Source organism: Tursiops truncatus, chromosome 6 (genome assembly GCF_011762595.2).
Source record: "Tursiops truncatus isolate mTurTru1 chromosome 6, mTurTru1.mat.Y, whole genome shotgun sequence".
NCBI lineage: Eukaryota > Metazoa > Chordata > Mammalia > Artiodactyla > Delphinidae > Tursiops > Tursiops truncatus.
In genome coordinates this window covers 91,854,994-91,874,881 of record NC_047039.1, presented here as the reverse complement: position 1 = coordinate 91,874,881, position 19,888 = coordinate 91,854,994, and the positions used below count along the sequence as shown (strand labels likewise).

Here is a 19,888-nt window from a genome sequence, read left to right as displayed (position 1 = left end):
ATTTCTCCAAAGAAGATATACAAATGGCCAATAAGCACATGAAAAGATGCTCAACATCACTAATAATTAGGAAAATGAAAATTAAAACCACAGGGGACTTCCCTGGTGGCGCAATGGCTAAGAATCCGCCTGCCAAGGCAGGGAACACAGGTTCAAGCCCTGGTCCGGGAAGATCCCACATGCTGCAGAACAACTAAGCCTGTGCGTCACAACTACTGAGCCTGGCTCTAGAGCCCACAAGCCACAATTAATGAGCCCATGTGCCACAACTACAGCAGCCCGCGTGCCCAGAGCCGGGGCTCCGCAATAAAGAGAAGCCACTGTGATGAGAAGCCCACGCACCGCCATGAAGAATAGCCCCCATTCAGCAACAAAGACCAAACGCAGCCAAAAATAAATAAATAATTAATTTAAAAAAAAAAAGAAAATCAAAACCACAATGGGATACCACTTCACATCCATTAGGATGGCTACCATAAAAAAAATAAAAGAGGGGGCGGAGTCAAGATGGCATACTAGGAGGACGTGGAATTCGCGTCTCCTCACAACTGGGGCACCTACTGGGCACCAAGGGGGGACCACAGACACCTAAGGGGATGGAAGGAACCCCCAGGGACCGGTAGGACGTGGGACTTGGGGGGAGTGATGGGGGAGGAGAAGTGGAGGCGGGACGGGACTGGCACCCGCCTCCACTTCCACAGGGGCAGCTGGGGGAGGGAAGAGATCCCACATCCGAAGGGGGAATTTGGGGGACCACTGGGAGGGCAGAGGATCCAAAGGGAGCGTGGCCAGGTTTCCCCTGCCCACTCGGGCCCCCAGGAGCCTGCTCAGATCCTGGGCCTAATCCTCTGCCCACTGAGACCCCCTCCAGCCGCGTGGGTCCTGAGGGAGTGGGAGGGAGGGAGGGAAGGGGGAGCAAAAGTAAAGGCCGGACCTCTGGACTGGCACCCCTGAGGGGCAGCTGGGGGAGGGAAGGAATTCCTACCCCCAATGGGACCCACCCACAGTTAGGGGTCCAGCAGGGACAGGGGAGACCCTGGGGGAGATGGTGGGGGAGGGGCACGAAGGAACAGAAGGGAACGGGGCCAGCGCTTTCCCTGTCCACTTAGGCACCAGGGAGTCTGTTGGGCCCCCGGGCCTAATCCTCTACCCTCAGAACCTCCCTCCTGCTGTGCAGAGCCCAAGCCCCGCCCCTACACCCCCACCCAGGGCCCCACCTCTACACTCGGAGACACCCTCTGAGACCCCCTCCAACCGTGCTTGGCCTAAACCCCACTCAGGGCCCTACCTCCAAACTCCGGCACTCCACACTCCAGAGGCCCTCCATTCCACGTGCTGCCTCACCCCTTCCCGGAGTAGGTCCTCAGCACAGGCCCCGCCCCATGCTTGAACATGCCTGGCCTAGGCCCGCCCCACACTCAAATGTCACTCCCCCTACCCCCTTAGGTCCCGCCCCACCCAAAACCCCACCCCTGCCTGAGTTCCACCCCCCACCTAAACTCCGCCCCAAGAGCCAAGGCTTTTTTTTTCTTTTCTTTTTTCCTCTTTTAGATTGGGGTTCTGTTTTACCTTGTTAACTCATTGTTGTTGATTCTTTTTTATTTTTATTTTTCCTAATAAATCTTCTATTTTTCTAATTTTATTTTATTCTTTATACTTGGTTAGTGATCTCTCCTTCTGGCTTGTTCCCCAACCCCCCGCCCCTTTTTTTTCCTGCTGTGGTTTTATTTTTCCTTGTTGCAATTGTTTCAGTTATAGCTTTATTTTTCCTAACATATTTTTTATCTTTCTAATTTTATTTTGTTTTATATTCTTTGATATTGTACTGCTCTTTTTACTTTCTTTCTTTCTTTCTTTTTTTTTTTTTTACTGAGCCACAAAGCTTGCAGGATCTTGGTTCCCAGGCTGGAGGTCAGGCCCGAGCTCCTGTGGTGGGAGGTCCGAGTCCAAACCACTGGACTAAAAGAACCTCAGACCCCAGGGAATATCATTCGGAGTGAGGCCTCCCAGAGGCCCTCATCTCAGCACCAAGACCCAGCTCTATCCAACTGCCTGAAAACTCCAGTGCTGGACATCTCAGGCCAAACAACCAGTACGATAGGAACACAGCACCACCCATCAAAAAAAAAAAAAAAAAGAAACAACAAAAAAATTTGTTACAGATGAAGGAGCAAGGTAAAAACCTACAAGACCAAATAAATGAAGATGAAATAGGCAACCTACCTGAAAAAGAATTCAGAGTAATGAGAGTAAAGATGATCCAAAATCTTGGAAACAGAATGGAGAAAATACAAGAAACATTTAACAAGGACCTAGAAGAACTAAAGAGCAAACAAACAGTGATGAACAACACAATCACTGAAATGAAAAATACTCTAGAAGGAAGCAATAACAGAATAAGTGAGGCAGAAGAACAGATAAGTGAGCTGGAAGATAAAATGATGGAAATAACTGCCAGGGAGCAGAATAAAGAAAAAAGAATGAAAAGAATTGAGGACAGTCTCAGAGACCTCTGGGACAACATTAAACTCACCAACATTCAAATTATAGGGGTCCCAGAAGAAGAAGAGAAAAAGAAAGGGTCTGAGAAAATATTTGAAGAGATTATAGTGGAAAACTTCCTTAACATGGGAAAGGAAACTGTCACCCAAGTCCAGGAAGCACAGACAGTCCCATACAAGATAAACCCTAGGAGAAACACACCAAGACACATATTAATCAAACTAACAAAAATTAAATTCAAAGAAAAAATATTAAAAGCAGCAAGGGTGGGCTTCCCTGGTGGCGCAGTGGTTGAGAGTCCGCCTGCCGATGCAGGGGACACGGGTTCGTGCCCCGGTCCGGGAAGATCCCATATGCCGCGGAGCGGCTGGGCCCGTGAGCCATGGCCGCTGAGCCTGCGCGTCCGGAGCCTGTGCTCCACAACGGGAGAGGCCACAACAGTGAAAGGCCCGCGTACCACAAAAAAAAAAAAAAAAAAAAAGCAGCAAGGGAAAAATAAAAAATAACATATAAAGGAATCCCCATAAGGTTATCAGCTGATTTTTCAGCAGAAACTCTGCAGGCCAGAAGGGAGTGGCAGGATATACTTAAAGTGATGAAAGAGAAAAATCTACAACAAAGATTACCCTACCCAGCAAGGATTTCATTCAGATTCAATGGAGAAATCAAAAGCTTTTCAGACAAGCAAAATCTAAGAGAATTCAGCACCACCAAACCAGCTTTACAACAAATGCTAAAGAAACTTCTCTAGGCAGGAAACACTAGAGAAGGAAAAGACCTACAATAACACACCCAAAACAGTTAAGAAAATGGTAATAGGAACATACATATCGATAATTACCTTAAATGTAAATGGATTAAAATGCTCCAACCAAAAGACACAGGCTCACTGAATGGATACAAAAACAAGACCCATACATTTGCTGTCTACAAGAGACCCACTTCAGACCTAGGGACACATACAGACTGAAAGTGAGGGGATGGAAAAAGATATTCCATGCAAATGGAAATCAAAAGAAAACTGGAGTAGCAATTCTCATATCAGACAAAATAGACTTTAAAATAAATACTATTACAAGAAACAAAGAAGGGCACTACATAATGATCAAGGAATCAATCCAAGAAGATATAACAATTGTAAATATTTATGCACCCAACATAGGAGCACCTCAACACATAAGGCAAATGCTAACAGCCGTAAAAGGGGAAATTGACAGTAACACAATCATAGTAGGGGACTTTAACACCCCTCTTTCACCAATGGCCAGATCATCCAAAATGAAAATAAATAAGGAAACACAAGCTTAAATGACACATTAAACAAGATGGACTTAATTGATATTTACAGGACATTCCATCCAAAAACAACAGAATATACTTTCTTCTCAAGTGCTCATGGAACATTCTCCAGGATAGACCATATCTTGGGTCACAAGTCAAGCCTTGGTAAATTTAAGAAGATTGAAATCATATCAAGTAACTTTTCCGACCACAACACTATGAGACTAGATATCAATAACAGCGAAAAAACTGTAAAAAATACAAACACATGGAGGCTAAACAATACGCTACTAAATAACCAAGAGATCACTGAAGAGATCAAAGAAATCAAAAAATACCTAGAAACAAATGACAATGAAAACACAATGACCCAAAACCTATGGGATGCAGCAAAAGCAGTTCTAAGAGGGAAGTTTATAGCAATACAATCCTACCACAAGAAACAAGAAAAATCTAAAATAAACAACCTAACCTTACACCTAAAGCAATTAGAGAAGGAAGAACAACAACAAAAAAACCCCAAAGTTAGCAGAAGGAAAGAAATCATAAAGATCAGATCAGAAGTAGATGAAAAAGAAATGAAGGAAACAGTAGCAAAGATCAATAAAACTAAAAGCTGGTTCTTTGAGAAGATAAACAAAATTGATAAACCATTAGCCAGACTTACCAAGAAAAAAAGGGAGAAGACTCAAATCAACAGAATTAGAAATGAAAAAGAAGTAACAACTGACACTGCAGAAATACAAAGGATCATGAGAGATTACTACAAGCAATTATATGCCAGTAAAATGGACAACCTGGAAGAAATGCACAGATTCTTAGAAAAGCACAACCTTCTGACACTGAACCAGGAAGAAATAGAAAATATAAACAGACCAATCACAAGCACTGAAATTGAAACTGTGATTAAAAATCTTCCAACAGACAAAAGCCCAGGACCAGATGGCTTCACAGGCGAACTCTACCAAACATTTAGAGAAGAGCTAACACCTATCATTCTCAAACTCTTCCAAAATATAGCAGAGGGAGGAACACTCCCAAACTCATTCTGATACCAAAACCAGACAAAGATGTCACAAAAAAAGAAACCTATGGGCCAATATCTCTGATGAACACAGATGCAAAAATCCTCAACAAAATACTAGCAAACAATCCAAAAGCACATTAAAAGGATCATACACCGTGATCAAGTGGGGTTTATCCCAGGAATGCAAGGATTTTTCAATATACGCAAATCAATCAATATGATAAACCATATTAACAAACTGAAGGATAAAAACCATATGATAATGTCAATAGATGCAGAAAAAGCTTCTGACAAAATTCAACACCCATTTATGATAAAAAAAAGAAAATAACAAGTGTTGGAAGGACGTGGAGAAATTGGAACTCTTGTGCACTGTTGGTTGGAATATAAAATAGAGCAGATGCTAGGGAAAACAGCATGGCAATTCCTCCAGAAATTAAAATTAGAATTACCATATGCACCAGCAATTCCACTTTTGGCTATATGCTCCAAAAAAGGGAAAGCAGGGACATGAAGAGATATTTGTACACCCATGTTCATAGCGGGATTATTACAATAGCCAAAAAGTGGAATCAGCTCAAGTGTACCTTGACCGATGAATGGATAAACAAAATGTGGTGAATACATACAATAGAACGTTATTCAGCCTTAAAAAGGAAGGAAATTCTGACACATGCTACAACATGGTTGAAACTTGACATTATTCTAAGTGAAGTAAGCCAGTCACAAAGGCACAAATACTACATAATTCCACTCATATGAGGTACTTAGAATAGTCAAATTTATAGAGACAGAAAATAGATGGTGGTTACAAGGGGCTGGCAGGGGAGGAAGGGGAGTTGGTGTTTAATGGGCACAGAGTTCAGTTTGGGAAGATGAAAAAGTTCTGGAGATGGATAGTGGTGATCTTGCAGAACAATATGAATGTACTTAATGACACCGAACTGTAGACCTAAAAATGGATGAGATGGTACATTTTGTCACATACATTTAACCACAATTTTTTTAGAAAGATGGTATATGGAGCACATGCATTGACCTCAATATACACCCAAAATTCCATTTAATGACAGAAAAAAAATATGCTTTTTAAAAATCCATTCGATGGAGAGTTGTTTAATGGGTACAGAGTTTCAGTTTTGCAAGATGAAAAGAGTTCTTGAGATAGTGATGAGGATGGCACATAGGTTATATGCTTTTTACCACAATTAAAAATAAAAATAAAAATCCATTGGAACACTAGAAAGCAAGAATAGGTGCTACCAATCCACCAGAAAGTGTGGGGAACTTCTGAATGATAGAAAGCAATTGGAATTGGACTGAAGGTGGAACAGGAAGGAAGAAACCTCGGCTTGAAATACTTGCAAGAGTGCCTGCTGTGAAAAGGGATCAGGGAAGGGAAAGAGTGATTGTCCAGGAAATTAACTGGGGTTCTCAGCAAGACAGTGGTTCTCAACCTTGAGAACCACCTGGAGGGCAGGTTGAAGTATAGATTGAAACCTACCCCAGAGTTTCTGATTCAGTTGATCTGAGACAGGGCCTGAGAATTCGCATTTCTAATACATTCCCAGGTGATGCTGAGGCTGCTGGTTCAAAGACCATAATTGGGAACCACTTTGAGAAGCAGGTAGATCTGATAGCCCTTCCCCCTCCTTCACCTATAACAAGAAACAGATGGCAGCATCTTTCCCAGGTGGAAGCACTGAGTGTGATTCTGAGGCCCCAGCTTCCTAGAAAACTCAAGGGATGGAGGAGAAGGAACCTCCATACTAGATGACAAGGGCCAGCAGTCAGCCTGTCACCCCTACAACGATGGGAGGCAGGGACTCGGACCATAGCTACAACCTTCATAAGCTTACTAGACATTTCTAAAGTCATAGAAGAGAAGGCAGCCAAGAATTGCCAAATATTTGAGGAAAGCCAGGACTAGAGAAGAAGAGCACCAATGTAAAGAAAGAGAATTAATTCACAAGGAAGTAGAATTAATCAGTCACAATATGAATATTGATTTCTGTGAATAATGATTTGCTTCTTCCTTTCCAATATTCATACCTTTTTAAACACCGGCTTAATGAAGTATAATTTACACATAATAAAATTCACCAATTTTAAGTCTAGTTTAGTGAGTTTTGGCAAATGTATACAGTCATCTAACCACCACCACAATCAAGATACAGAATATTTCCGCCACCCAAAGATTCTTCTCAGTGCCCATCTGCTAAAAGGATTGGGGGGGAAAGTCATATTGCTAGCTTTTTCCTGGGCGAAGAGGGAAAAGCTTGAGTTAATTAGCAACAGGTCACAGAATATGGGGCAGCTAGATTCTCTGGAAGGAGAGTGGAAGGTGAAGCTTCTCCCTGAAGCTGTTCCTCAATCTTAGTTGCACACAAAATGAATGGGAGGACTCTCTTAAAATACCACTGCCTGGACTCAACCCCCAGAGATTCTGATTTATTCATCTATGGTGGAGCCCAGGCATTGGGTCACTTTTAAAAGCCCCTCCAGGTGATTCTCATGATCAATCAAAGCTGAGAACTATTGGCCTAAAGGCAGTCATTTTTGCAGATGGAGGGTAGCTTTTTTCAAATTGTAAAGGCTATACAGCAACTGTCACTAAAGGAAATTACTTAAAATGAAAAAATCATACCTAATCCTATGGCCCTTACGCAGCAAATATTCTCAATGCTTTGTCTACGTGCAGACGTATTTTTGCACAACTCTATGCATTGTAGTGATGCAATTTCTCTTTTACTTTTTTAGTTACCATTTATCATAAACTTCTTGCTTATGTACTTCAGAGGCTCTACCAGTAAGATAGAAACAATGGTACTTACCTCTTAGGTACCTGCCTCATAGTTTCATTCTAAGGACTGATGTTTGTAAAAATACAGCAGAACACCTGGCCGACACACTTCTGGCTTTCAATTAATGGTAGCTATTATTATCATCGGAACAAGTAGGATTATCTGCTGAAAAGTATGCCATTCTAGGGCACTAAATGTAAACAGACCAAGGGGTTGGGAGAAGAAAAAAGGGACCTTGTTCAGCCTCAGCAACCAGAACTCAGGTGCGCTGGGGGAGTGGCTTACAGAAGGTGGTTGTGTGTGTGTGCACGTGTGTGTGTGTCTGTGTGTACTAAAGGCCTATACGGGGTGGAGTTATCACAGTCCAGCATAATGCTGAGGGAGGAAGAATTCAAGATGGCCCCTGAATCACCTGTTTCAATAGCAACACCATAACAGCAACAGAGCCACAAAGAATACAATGTGCAGGCCAGCCAAGCAAATTCTCTTGTTTTCTCTCCACAAGGCTGGAAAACCAGGCTGATTCCAAGGAGGACTGAGGGAACATCCCCGGGGGTCTTGGACTTATCATAGGTCAGGCCCTGAGGATGCAGGAAAAGCATTCCTGTGTCAGGTGGAGTGAGAGTATCAGGCCATTTAATTTGACTCTTAAAAATAATAGTAACACAAATTTATAGAGGCGCTATTCCAGGCACTTTAATTAATTAAATTAAATCATTCCATCCTTACAACAATCCTATGAACTAGGTATTGTTATTATCCCCATTTTACAGATGAGGAAACTGAGGCATAGAGCGGTTAAGTTTTAAGTAAACTTTAAGTAAATTTTAAGTAAATTAAAATTAAGCAAAAATTAAGCAAATTTTAAGTAAACTTGCCCAAGATCATACAGTAAATGGTGGAGCCAGAATCAAACACCCAGAGACCAGGCTATTAACCACCACTGTAACCCAAGCAGATGAAGTAAGACATAGTAGCTATTTTATAATTAAATTTAAATGGTCGTGAAGATACCATATTCTAATTTGCTCAATCATCCCCTTTTTTATTTAGTATTTTCCACTGTTACCTGTAGCAAACATCTTCATGCATATAGATTTTCACCTCTGTTGAATTATCTCCTTAGGATTATTTCTTGTGAATGGCATTACTTGGTCCAAGGAGATCAACAATGTTGTAGTTGTTGCTACATATTGCTGCAGTGTTTACAAAACAGCCTGCACCCGTTGACAATGTCACTAGCAGGGTAGGCGTATACCACTTTCACCGTCACCTCAAGCAGCATGGGGAGAATTATTTGTGTAAATAAATAAATATTTATTAAACTTCTTTTTAGATTTTACAGGTTCAAAAGTTGGAAATTTGCAGCATCAGGTCTGCTGGTCAGCTAGGCTTCTGGGAGTCTCCCTTTATGCAAGCCCCCTTCATTCACCTCACCTAAAGTTGAACCATTATTCCCTCATCGGTCCAGGTCCTGGACTCCCAAACTATCTGGAACTTTGGAAGGTGAGGGGCCCACACGTTTGGCCTTTGACTTACAGCATGAACTGAATGCCACCACATTTTGGCTGGGTTTTCTTTCCCACTGTACCAGCTGGTTTCCTGCATGAATTGGAATGACCTTTAAGCCACATTAGCTGTCCCCCTGGTCACTGAAATGAGTGTTTCTCAGACTTTATTGTATCTACAAAGCCCCTGGAGATCTTGTTAAAATGAAGATCCTGATTCAGTATGGCTAGGGCAGGGCCTGATCTAAAAAAACTCCCAGGTGATGCTAATACTGCAGGTCCTAAGAACCTAAATTACCATTTAAATTCCTCAGATCAGACAACAACTAAAACCCAGGCAGTCCCATCACAACCTTCCAATTCCAGCTCTGCCTCTAACAGCCTCCATGTCCTTGGCGTAGTCAAGCCCTCTCTGAGCCTCCATTTCCCCATCTGTACAACGAAAGAATGAGACTAGACGTTCTCTGAGTCCCTTCTGTGGTTTTTGTTTCCATCTTGGACTTCTTTAGCCCATTCATATTATTTTCCCATAATATTTATTCAACAAACAATATTTGAACTGAAAGAATGAGCATAGGCAACTTTTTAAACACTAGGAATGTTAAGGATGAACAATTCCGATATAGTCCCTGAGTTTGTGGGAGCTCAAGTCCAGTGGAAAAGACAAGCAAATTAAAGTGAGAAAATAGCTTGATATGTGTTTGGGTAGGAAAAGCTCAGGGTGCCATGGGAGCAAATAGAAGTTGGATTTCATCCAGAACAGTGGGAATCAGAGGAGACTCCCCAAAGGAAATCATTCCTAAGCTGACCCATAAAGGATGAGAAGTGCGACCCACGTGCAGCTGGGCAAGGGAAATAGACTGTGGTCCAGGCAGAGAGGAAGGCATGGCCAAGGCCCAGGGCACGAAAGAGCAGGGGGCTCTCATGAAGCTGGAAGAGGTGCGAGTAGGCAGAGCATGGAGGAGAAGGGGTGAGTGAGGGGCGGGGGAGATGGCAGCGTCCACAGGGTCAAGGGCCTTGAGTGCCATGGACGTGGACAGTTTCCTAAATGTGATGGCAAGCCCTTGAAACGCCTAAAGAAGGGGTACAACTGACCTGAATTTTAGCAAGATCACTTTTGCTGCGGTGTGGAGATGGGACTAATGGGGACAAGATCGAATGTGAGGAAACCAGCAAAAAGACTTGCAAGCGTCCAGGCAAGAGATGAGAAGAGCCTGGAGTAGGGTGCAGCAGTGGGAAATGGTCGCATTGGATGCATCAGGACAAAGGTAGGAGGTAGAATTGACAGGTCTTGGTCGAATGTGGGGAGTGAGTAGTTGGAAAAGTCTAGAAATCTTAGTGGCTTACAGTAACAAACATTTATTTCTTGCACATGGGGCTGTGGGTCAGCTGAACTCAACCTAACTCAGTTGGGCTCAGCTCTAGGCTCCAGGTCGCTCAGGTCTGCCCCACATGTCTGCCATTCAAGCACCCAGGCTGCAGCAGCTATCTGTGGCCTGCTCTCCTCGTGACAGGTGGCAGGAGAACCAGCAGAAGAGAAACACAGGCGGCTCCCAGCACAGTGCCACTAGAGCCTCTATTGGGAACGGCCACGTGGTCATTCCTTTATTCAAAGCAAGACCCACGGACAAGCCCAGAGTCAATGAGGTATGGAAGTATACTCTGCTTCAAGATGGAAAGAAAGGGAGAGTGAGGATTTGCTGAACAATAATATAGTCTTCCACAGGGAATTAAGCCCAACCCCCAGATAAACGGTGGAGCCATTCACTGAAATAAGGAACACATAAGGAGGAACATGGTTTTGGATAGGGGTGCAGAGAGAAATGGACACCACCCAAGGTGCATGGCGTTACCGGTGAGATGTCTGAGCAAAGATGTCAAAGAAACAATTGGATAAGTGGTCCACAGCTCAGGAGAGAGAAATGGGCTTGAGATATGTATTTGTGAGTCATCGACACAGGGTTGGCCATTAGAGGGGATGAGATCATCCAGGGAGAATTTGCAGTTAGAAACAGGGCAAGCCTAGCACAGAACCCTTGGGAACTTCAAAGAATGTTCTTGGAAGAGAGGCCCACAAAGGAGACGGAGCTATAGCCAAACACAGAGCAAAAACATCGAGTCCTGGAAGCCAAGGGACGGAGATATCTCAAGAAAGAGGGAGTGGGCAAGAGTGTCAAACAGCGATGAAGTCCAATGGGTCTGGTCACATGGGTTTCCCTAGAGCTGGGCCATCAGACGCTAAGACAGAACATGGAGTGAGCTCTTAGAAAGAAACTCAGCAGCCTGCCTCTACCTCTGGAGCAAGGCATAAGCAGACGTATCCACCCCTCTCTCAAATTAGATTTACCTAAGCTTTTCATCAAAGTACAACATACATTCAGAAAGATGTGCACATTTTAAGTGAACACAAGTGTATAGCTCAATATATTTTCCCAAGATGAGCACACCATGGATCCAGCACCCCAGCAATACCCCCAAAGCCCTCCATTTGTCCCCTTCATGAAACCCCTTCCACGCTCCGACTTTGAAAAGAGGCCAGTGCAACAGGAGATCAGCAGGGAACCTCGCTGAACCTGAGGCACACTAGTTCCTAACTCAGAACTTCCCATGCTCCCTGCTCCTCTCACCTCAACCTCTTCCCAGAGGGCTCTCTCTTTCCTTGATTCATTCCCTCCTCTCTCTGTTCATCCATGCAGTAAACTCCAGTTGAGGGCCTGTGTGTCATACACTATCCCATGAGGCAGAGAGAGAAAATAAAGGCGAGTAACCGCAGGCCCCGTGCTTAAAAAGACAGATGTGTCAACAGGCACTTACCATACAATGTGATGCTATGAAAATAGAGGCGGTGCTGTGTGTGGGTGTACAGACTGCATGTGAATGTGCACTCAAGAAAACGCAGGTCGGAAACAATTGAAATTGTGCGGGCAGGATCAACAGGACTTCTAAGTCTTTGATGGGTTGGAACAGGACTGGCTTTTGCTTTACATCATGGACTTCCCCTGTAGCTGCCCTTCACTGCTCACCATTTGTTTCAAGCATAGGCTGATTTTCCTTCCCCTCTAACACACATCACTGACAGTGCTGTAACTGGACAGTAGAGGGCGCTAAAAGACTATGCTTGATACAAACTGCCATGGCTTTTGCAATCCCAAACGAAACACCTTCATGGAGCCTCTGGAAGAAGATGTGGAAACAGATGAAGCCCAGAGAGGGGAAGAGATGTGCCCAGGACAACACAGCTGCTCAGTAGCAGAACAAGCCCATTCCACCAGGCCCATGCAATTTACTCTGTGATGCTCTAAATTTTCCAAAGCTCACAATGTGTGTAGTTTTGTATAATTTAAGGATGCTTCTAGAAACATTATTCTTTTTCTTTTTCTTTTGCCATGATGTAGAGGCATATTTCAGTTTATCACTCTCTTACAAATATAATACATATAAACGTTTTCTCTTTCTTCCTAAATCTGAAGCTGGTGTAGCGTTCCCTGGAGAAGTATGATGGTTCAGAGCACGCACGGGCTCTGGAATAAGTCTGGGTTTCACTGTAAGCTCTGCCTCCTTCTTGGTATGACCCTGGATACATTTCTTAACCACGTCCAGTCTCTGGATCCTAATCTGTCAAATCGGGCCATGATCACGCACGTACCACACACAGCTGTTGTCAGGGTTAAGTGAGTTGATGCAGATGAAGTGCTCTGAACAATTCCTGGAGAGGAGTGGTTCTTATTCTTATTCTCAATCTCCTGGCTGGGCCGCACTGGGCAGCCACTCCTGCTGTGCCCATGTGGGTGAGGAGCCCAGCGGTGTATCCTCCAGCCCTTGGAATCAACAGACTTGTTTGGTTTCGAGTCCCCATTCTGCCCTGTTTATGGGCTTTGTGATCATGAGCAAGTTCCTTCACTGCCCTGGGCTAGTTTCCTCATTCCTCAAAGGGCTGATAATATCACTGTTATTATTACTTCCCCTAGTGCAGCAAGAATTCCTTTTAAGTCAATTCAACAAATATTTTCTGATGCTCTACTATGCCCTAGGCCCCATGTATTATACTTGAGGATCTAGTAGTCAAGTGGGCTAGGTACGCTGGTGATCATACAAATTACCAGAGACTATGATGAAAACAAGAGAAGGAGCACTAGTAAGGGGCTTCCAGGAAGTCTTCCTGGAGGAGGTGAAATCTCATTCGGCTTTTTTTTTTTGTGCGGTACGCGGGCCTCTCACTGCTGTGGCCTCTCCCGTTGCGGAGCACAGGCTCCGGACGCGCAGGCTCAGCGGCCATGGCTCACGGGCCCAGCCGCTCCGTGGCATGTGGGATCCTCCTGGACCTGGGCACGAACCCGTGTGCCCTGCATCGGCAGGCAGACTCTCAACCACTGCACCACCAGGGAAGCCCTCATTCGGCTTTTGACAAATAAATAGGAGTTTGCCAGACTCATCTTCCTTTAAAGTCAATGGAGATAGTTTGTGAAATCAGGGTGGTCTGTACATCCAGCCAGAGCTTTTCTTTTGTCTTAACCTCATGGACCCCAGGCCCAATACTCCACCCAGTCTCCCTCTTTTTTCCCCAAATACCCATCTGAGGGAAGCAAGGGGAGCTTTGATAGGTTGGTGAATTAAACCTGCTTTAAAAGGAAAGGAGCCCAAACCATGGCAGTTGGGAAAGGGTGGGAGGCCCCCCCCCAGCCCACACAAACCACCTGGAGTGCCGGGGGCACCCTGACTAACCCCTGTGCCAGGGGAGCAGCCCACATCTCAAGACTGAGGCATCCCTCTGCCTTCCAGCAAAGTGGGCATGAAGATCCCAGCCTCTATTCCTCCTCCAGGCAGCCACCCCAGACATTGCCATTCACATCTTCGTGATTCTATCTCTGCCTGAATTGTTCTCTCTCATCCTTTTCCTGACCACCCAAATTCCATGCTGTCACCTCCTCTGGGAAGACTCTGTTGTCTGCCACTCCTGGCATAGTGGTCCCCTCCGGCACTTCCAGCGTGACCCCAAGTCACACCATCATCACCCTGTATTCTGGGGCTCTACGTCCCATTAGGCAGTGAGCTCTCTGCAGGCAGGCACTGTCTCTGAGTCATTTCTGCATCCTCAGCTCCTGATATAGAGCTGGACTCACAGGACCTCGCTCAGTAAATGTTTGCTGAATTGAACTGAACTGAACTGAACTGGGCCCAGAGTTCCTGCCTCTTTCCAGTCAGTGTTTTTGTTTTCCTGTCTTGGCAGGAAGCAGAGGGCACACTCAAAGAGGTAACTGAAGAGCACGTAATGAACAAAATACTTCGAGGTCTGGGTGAGGATATAGGAAATCAAGATGGCGAAGCACCCAGAGACTAGGTGCTGGGGGAAGTACTACCCCTAGGCCTGAAGGGGTGAAGGAAGGGAGCTGGAGCCGAGCTTGGCGAGAGCTGCAGCTGGCAGAGAGGCGCTGCTCAGCAAGAGCTGAGGATGCAGCCAGTGCCAGACCGCAGCTTGGGGCAGAGGGGGAATCGATGCCTACCCTCGCTCCTCCCACCCACCCCCTGCTGTCGCCCCCCACTGGCTGAAAGCAAATGGAAGCCAGAGACCAAAGGAGTCCGGGTGGTACAAGCCCCACAGGGCAGTCTCCCTGGGTGCACACCAGAGTGAATGAAAGTAGAGAGCAGACCCGGATGGGGAAATGGGGAATACGCAGCATGAGGGATTTTTCCCCAAAATACCGTCCACATTGCATCCACAGCAGAACGACTTCAGGAGCTTGTTTCAAGAGCAGATTCCTAGGCTGCAGCCCAGACCTACTAAATCAAAATAGCTATCCACGGGGCCTGGGAATCTGCATTCTTAGGAAGTTCCCCAAGTGATTCTAGAAATCACCTAAGGACCTCTGGAAAGTATGGAATTATGGGAAAGCTGAACTTGGTTAATTCAGAGCTTGAACCTACAGAATCACCCCAGGTATGGGGCCTAATGAGGTTGGTTCTCCATCTATGACTTCCAAAGGACCGGGGGAACCTCATTCATTCATTCATTCATCCAGCATTCCTGAGCATGTGCTAATGTCTGGGCCCTGTGGAGGTTCGGGCAACATAAAGGTAAACCAGGATGCTTCCCACCTGAACACCCTAGGATAATGTCTTACATGCCATGTAGGGATTCTTTGGGGGCTTCCAAAACCTGCCTACCATGTGGGGATGACTCCTCAGTGCTTCTGCAAGCATCAGCTCAAGCACCAGGCCACAGAGCAAACAAACTCATGGTTCCAACCACCGTCACATGCATGACACCCAAATACACCTCTCTCCTGAGTTTGGGTGTATAGCTGCCTGGGAAACATACACTTGGTAGCCCCACAGTGGCCCCTTACGCCCATGGTCAAAGGGGACTCATCTTCTATCCTCACACCCCACCCCAAGGCTCTCAGCCTCTGTGAGTGGTATGCCGTCATCCGTACTGCTGTTTAAGCAGAAACCTGGGAGTCATTTGCAACACCTCCTTCCCCCCGACCCGTGCCCCCCGTCACCAGGTCCATCCATTCAGCCTCCTCACCCTCCCACCCCTCCCCTTCTGTAGGTTTCTGCCGGCATTTCAGGTCATCTACATCCCCCCCACTTTATCACTGCAATGACCTAACAAGCTTCCTTGTCCCTTCCCAAGGCATTGTTGCCAGGGGGGGGGGTCTTTGAAATATGCAAAATCCAAACATGTCACACCCCTGCTCAAAATCTTCCGTGCTCCCCAGTGCCCTCGGCACCTAGTTCAGACTCCTGACCGTAGCACACGAGGCTCTGGCATCTGGCCAGGCCTCAGTTTCTACCTCCTTTCCCACCACTTCCCACCCCCTCCCTGCCCCACACACCCTCATACCCTCATCATAGACTTTAAGTTCATGCACCGTCACACCTTCTCCCCAGAATGTTCTCCCCCTTCTATACCTGGTCAGTTCCTCCTTGCCTATCAAAGTCATCTGAAGTGTCATCTTATCCCTGAAGTCTTCTCTGACCCACCAGACTATACTCCCTCAGTATCTTGCTCTCATTTCTGATAGATTTTATCTCACCCCCCTGGGAATAGTCTATCTGTCTCTTCTATGAGTCTGCAATCTCTATAAGGACAAGGATTGGTCATGTCTAATTTGCCTTTATATCCCAGGGCCCAACAGAGTGCTTTCCAGCCCCATGAGTGGGTGGATGGGGAGATAGATAAACTGAATGGATAATAGTCTCTTGCACAGAAAAAGATCTTCCAAGAGAAGACCTAGGGCAGACTGCTTCATTAAATCCACTAATTTTGACAGGAGTTTCATCTGGTTCCACAACTAGTGGAGTGCACCATGCGCTACACCAGAGCCATCAAGAACAATCTCTCCCCTCGAGGACCTCACAATAGTAGGGGAGACATTGTCCTAGGCTTTTTCAGGTTGCAAGGAAAAGACATACTCAGGTTTCATAGATACTGATGAAAGGGCTAGATTAAGATACTGCCTGCATAGAAGGGTTTCTTGCGTGGAAGTAAGGAAGTATGAGAACCCCCCTAGCAGCAGCCCAGTCCCTCTGGAACAGTGCCTCCAAGGCAGGGGTGTCAAGTAGACCTCATGGAGGTTAGAATTAAAGTTCCTTGATCAGTCAGCTTTTGCCCCAGTAATAGACCATCCCCCCAAAACTCAGTGTCTTAAAAACAACAACAGCTTATTTGCAGTTTGGTTGTACTTCACATTTTCCTCCTTCTTCTGGGACCAGCAGTCTACGTGGGTTAGTCTTTTTATGGCAGAAGCAGAAGTTCAAGAGGGACAAGCTTGACCACACAAGTCTGCTGCAAGCCTCTGATTGCATCACACCTGCAAACATCCCATTGGTCAAAGCAAGTCACATGGCGCAGCCCGACGTTCAGCAGGGAGAAGCCCAGCTACTTCTAGTGTAAGGAACTTCTGGGTCATGTCGCAGAAAGTTTGGATGCAGGAAGGAGGGAAGAATGGGGGCCAATGCGATCTCAATCTATACAACCTACCACACTCATTTTTCAGGATAGCGGTCATCTTGAAAACACATATTAATGACTTTGTTTTTTGTCTTCTCACAAATAAGCTCTATAAAACCAAGGACTTGACGGTATTCCCAGAACCTAGAACAGCACATGGCAGATGGTTGGTGCTAATCAGTAATTGTTGAATGAAGGATGCCTCTTGCTGCCTCCCGCTTACATCCTCACTTCCCAAGAGATGGCGTCTGATTAGACAGGGTTGTTAAAGATGGTACAGGGCGCCAACCAAGGAGTTTGGACTTCATTCAGTGGGCAGGCCCCGGGGAGCCGTTGGAAGTTCGCAAACAGAGGAGTAACCTGTTCAAATCTGTGCTTTAGCAAGATGAACCTGTTACCAGATTTCGAGAAAAAACTGAGAGGAAGCTGGAGACCAGTTGGGAGGCTATTTATAGGAGCTCAGGTGAGAGGTAAGGAGGTCCTGGAGTGGAAGGAGGAGTCTGGGAAGGATGTGAGAACTATCATGGGGGTAGAATGGAGAGAACATGTCATTTTCTTAGATGACAGGACAGGGAGGCATTGGGGCTGGGCGCCCAGGCAATGGGCAGATGGTCAGTAGATAAGGCGCAGGTTTGTGTGATGGAGTTGATCTGTTAGGTTGGGACGTGTTGAGTTTGAAGTGCTTCGGGGATATCTAGCTGGAGGTATCTAGTAGGCACCAAAAATGCAGAACTAGCCTTCAGAAGAGATTTCTCATGAATATCTTAATCTGTTCATTTACATCAAGTACTACATTTGCATATGATACCCACGTGGGCAAACTCTTCTAAACCTGCTGGATATCCCCACGAGCTAAAGATCAGGCAAAGCAGCTTGGGGTGAGTTGTTTGGTTTTCATTAAGTCTCCGTATGGAGGAGAAAAGGGCAAAGGACAGCAGCAGGGAATCAGATTCAGAGAGAGACACTTGACCTCTGCCAGGCATGAGCGCCTTTCTTTCTCTAGAACTTTAAACCCTGCCAAAGACAGCCCCCGGCTTTCATAAAATCAACACATATTTATTAGTCCCTCCTCTGTGCCAGGCACTGTGTTCAGGGCCAGAGACAAGGGGATTAATATGGAAAAGTCCCTGCCCTCGGGGTGGGAGAAGGGCAGAGACTTCCAGGCTTAGGTAAGCCCAACCAAGGGATACAGGAGCTTGGATAAACGTTCAGTGGGCATTAAAAACAGGGGCTGGTCGATTCTGTCTGACTAGAGGGTGGAAGATAGTAATAGACACCAAAGGTTCATGAAAAGTCCAGGTGGATGGGGATGGACAATTATACAGAACATTCCAGACATAGAGCATAACTTGAGTCAGGGCTAGTGACAGAGGTGAACCAGCGGACTGCATTAGTATGTTGGAAGGGCTGACACTTGAGGGCAGGAGGAAGGGGAAGGAGAGGCCAAGGTGATGCAGGACTCAGATCGTGCCTGGCTTTGAACCCCAGGAGAAGGAATTAGAAATGTAGCCAGGATTTTCTGTCCCTGAAACATTTTACACAGGGGTCCTGAAAGTCTGGCTTTCCCTTCCTTAGGAGAACAAGGTAACTCATAATAAATCCTGATTGATTATCTAAAAGTAGATTAAATCTTTTAATCCCCTACATGACATAGTCATGCATGGTCAAAGGCTTACAAATTATGTGCATGGTGTTTTCAGTTTGAAAATGCCTTCACGCATCTTACCTCATCCAGCCCTCACAGTATTTGAGACGGAGGTGTTCCCAATATCTCATTGACATATGAGACCATTAGATTTAGAAGGAGTCCCTAACAACTACTTCTCACGATAATCATGAAAACCTTTCTTCAAAAAGTCTTAAAGATTAGCGTGAGAATGTCTAACTAAGGAAGTCTGTCTTCTCTGCTCTCAGGAATGAGAGAAGTGTGTTTGGCTGTCAAATGACTTGCGGAGAACTGTGTTGGTTGGGCCAGTGATTTCCAAATGACCTTCAGTCTGTGGACCAGCTGCATTGGATTCACCCAAGAGTGTTCGCTCCCCAGGTGACTCTGATTTACAGTCACCTAGAAAAGTGGTCATTTGGCCTCTTTTGGTTGCAAGAATAACGTGAGGCCTTAATGGTGAAAATGTGTTCCATGGGCCTCCTGTCTTGGCATCACTCAGGTAGCTTAATTATCATGCAGTTTCCTGGACCTGACCCAGACCTATCAAATCAGAATCTCCAGAGGTGGGACCCTGGAATTTATAGTTTGAACAAGCTCCCAAGATCTGCATGTTCATTTACTGATGGATATCTCTTACTATGTGACAGACGCCATTCCAGGCATGGGAGTGTAATGGTGGGAAAGAACAATATCCCTCCCCTAAAGACGCTCCCATTTTGACTCAGCTCTTTGAGTGCCGGGGTTTGACAACGGCCTCAACATAATGCACGGTTGCTGTATGACTACAGGAGCCAATATGAAAGATGGACATCTCAAAGAATCCCAGAATAGACACCCAGCTGGGCCCGGGCAAGCCAGGGATAAAAGCAGTTTGGAAAAGAAAGGTCACAAGGCAGAGGCCTCGGCAGCAGGAGCTCCTGTTGTGGCGGCCCCAGTTATCTCGTGCTGGTAAGAAACCACTCTCAAGACTCAGTGGCTGAAAATGGCATTTTTTTTTGTTTTTTAAATTTCTCATGATTCAGGGTGTTGACTGACTGGTTCTTCTACTGGTCTTCTCTGGGCTCAGCTGAGACAAATCTGGCCTGACTGGGCCTCTCTCCATGGAGTCCTTTATCCCGGGCTTCTTAATGGTAATGGCATGGTAGT

The 19,888-nt window shown here is 45.6% G+C and overlaps 2 protein-coding genes across 15 annotated transcripts in view; one reads left to right on the top strand and one right to left on the bottom strand.

The window, feature by feature from the left end:
- The window catches only part of PALM2AKAP2 (PALM2 and AKAP2 fusion), a 627,479-nt gene extending 626,104 nt beyond the window's left edge, over nucleotides 1-1,375 (bottom strand). For 11 of the 14 annotated variants that reach the window (XM_019946401.3, XM_073806364.1, XM_073806363.1 and 8 more), the window contains exon 1: nucleotides 1,289-1,375. The gene's annotated coding sequence lies outside the window, so the exon portion shown is untranslated. The remainder of the gene's footprint in view (nucleotides 1-1,288) is intronic. The other 3 variants (XM_073806369.1, XM_073806370.1, XM_073806372.1) reach the window with 1 other exon arrangement.
- Nucleotides 1-19,888, top strand: part of PTPN3 (protein tyrosine phosphatase non-receptor type 3) — a 142,395-nt gene that overhangs the window by 4,761 nt on the left and 117,746 nt on the right. The gene's annotated exons all lie outside the window — the stretch shown is intronic.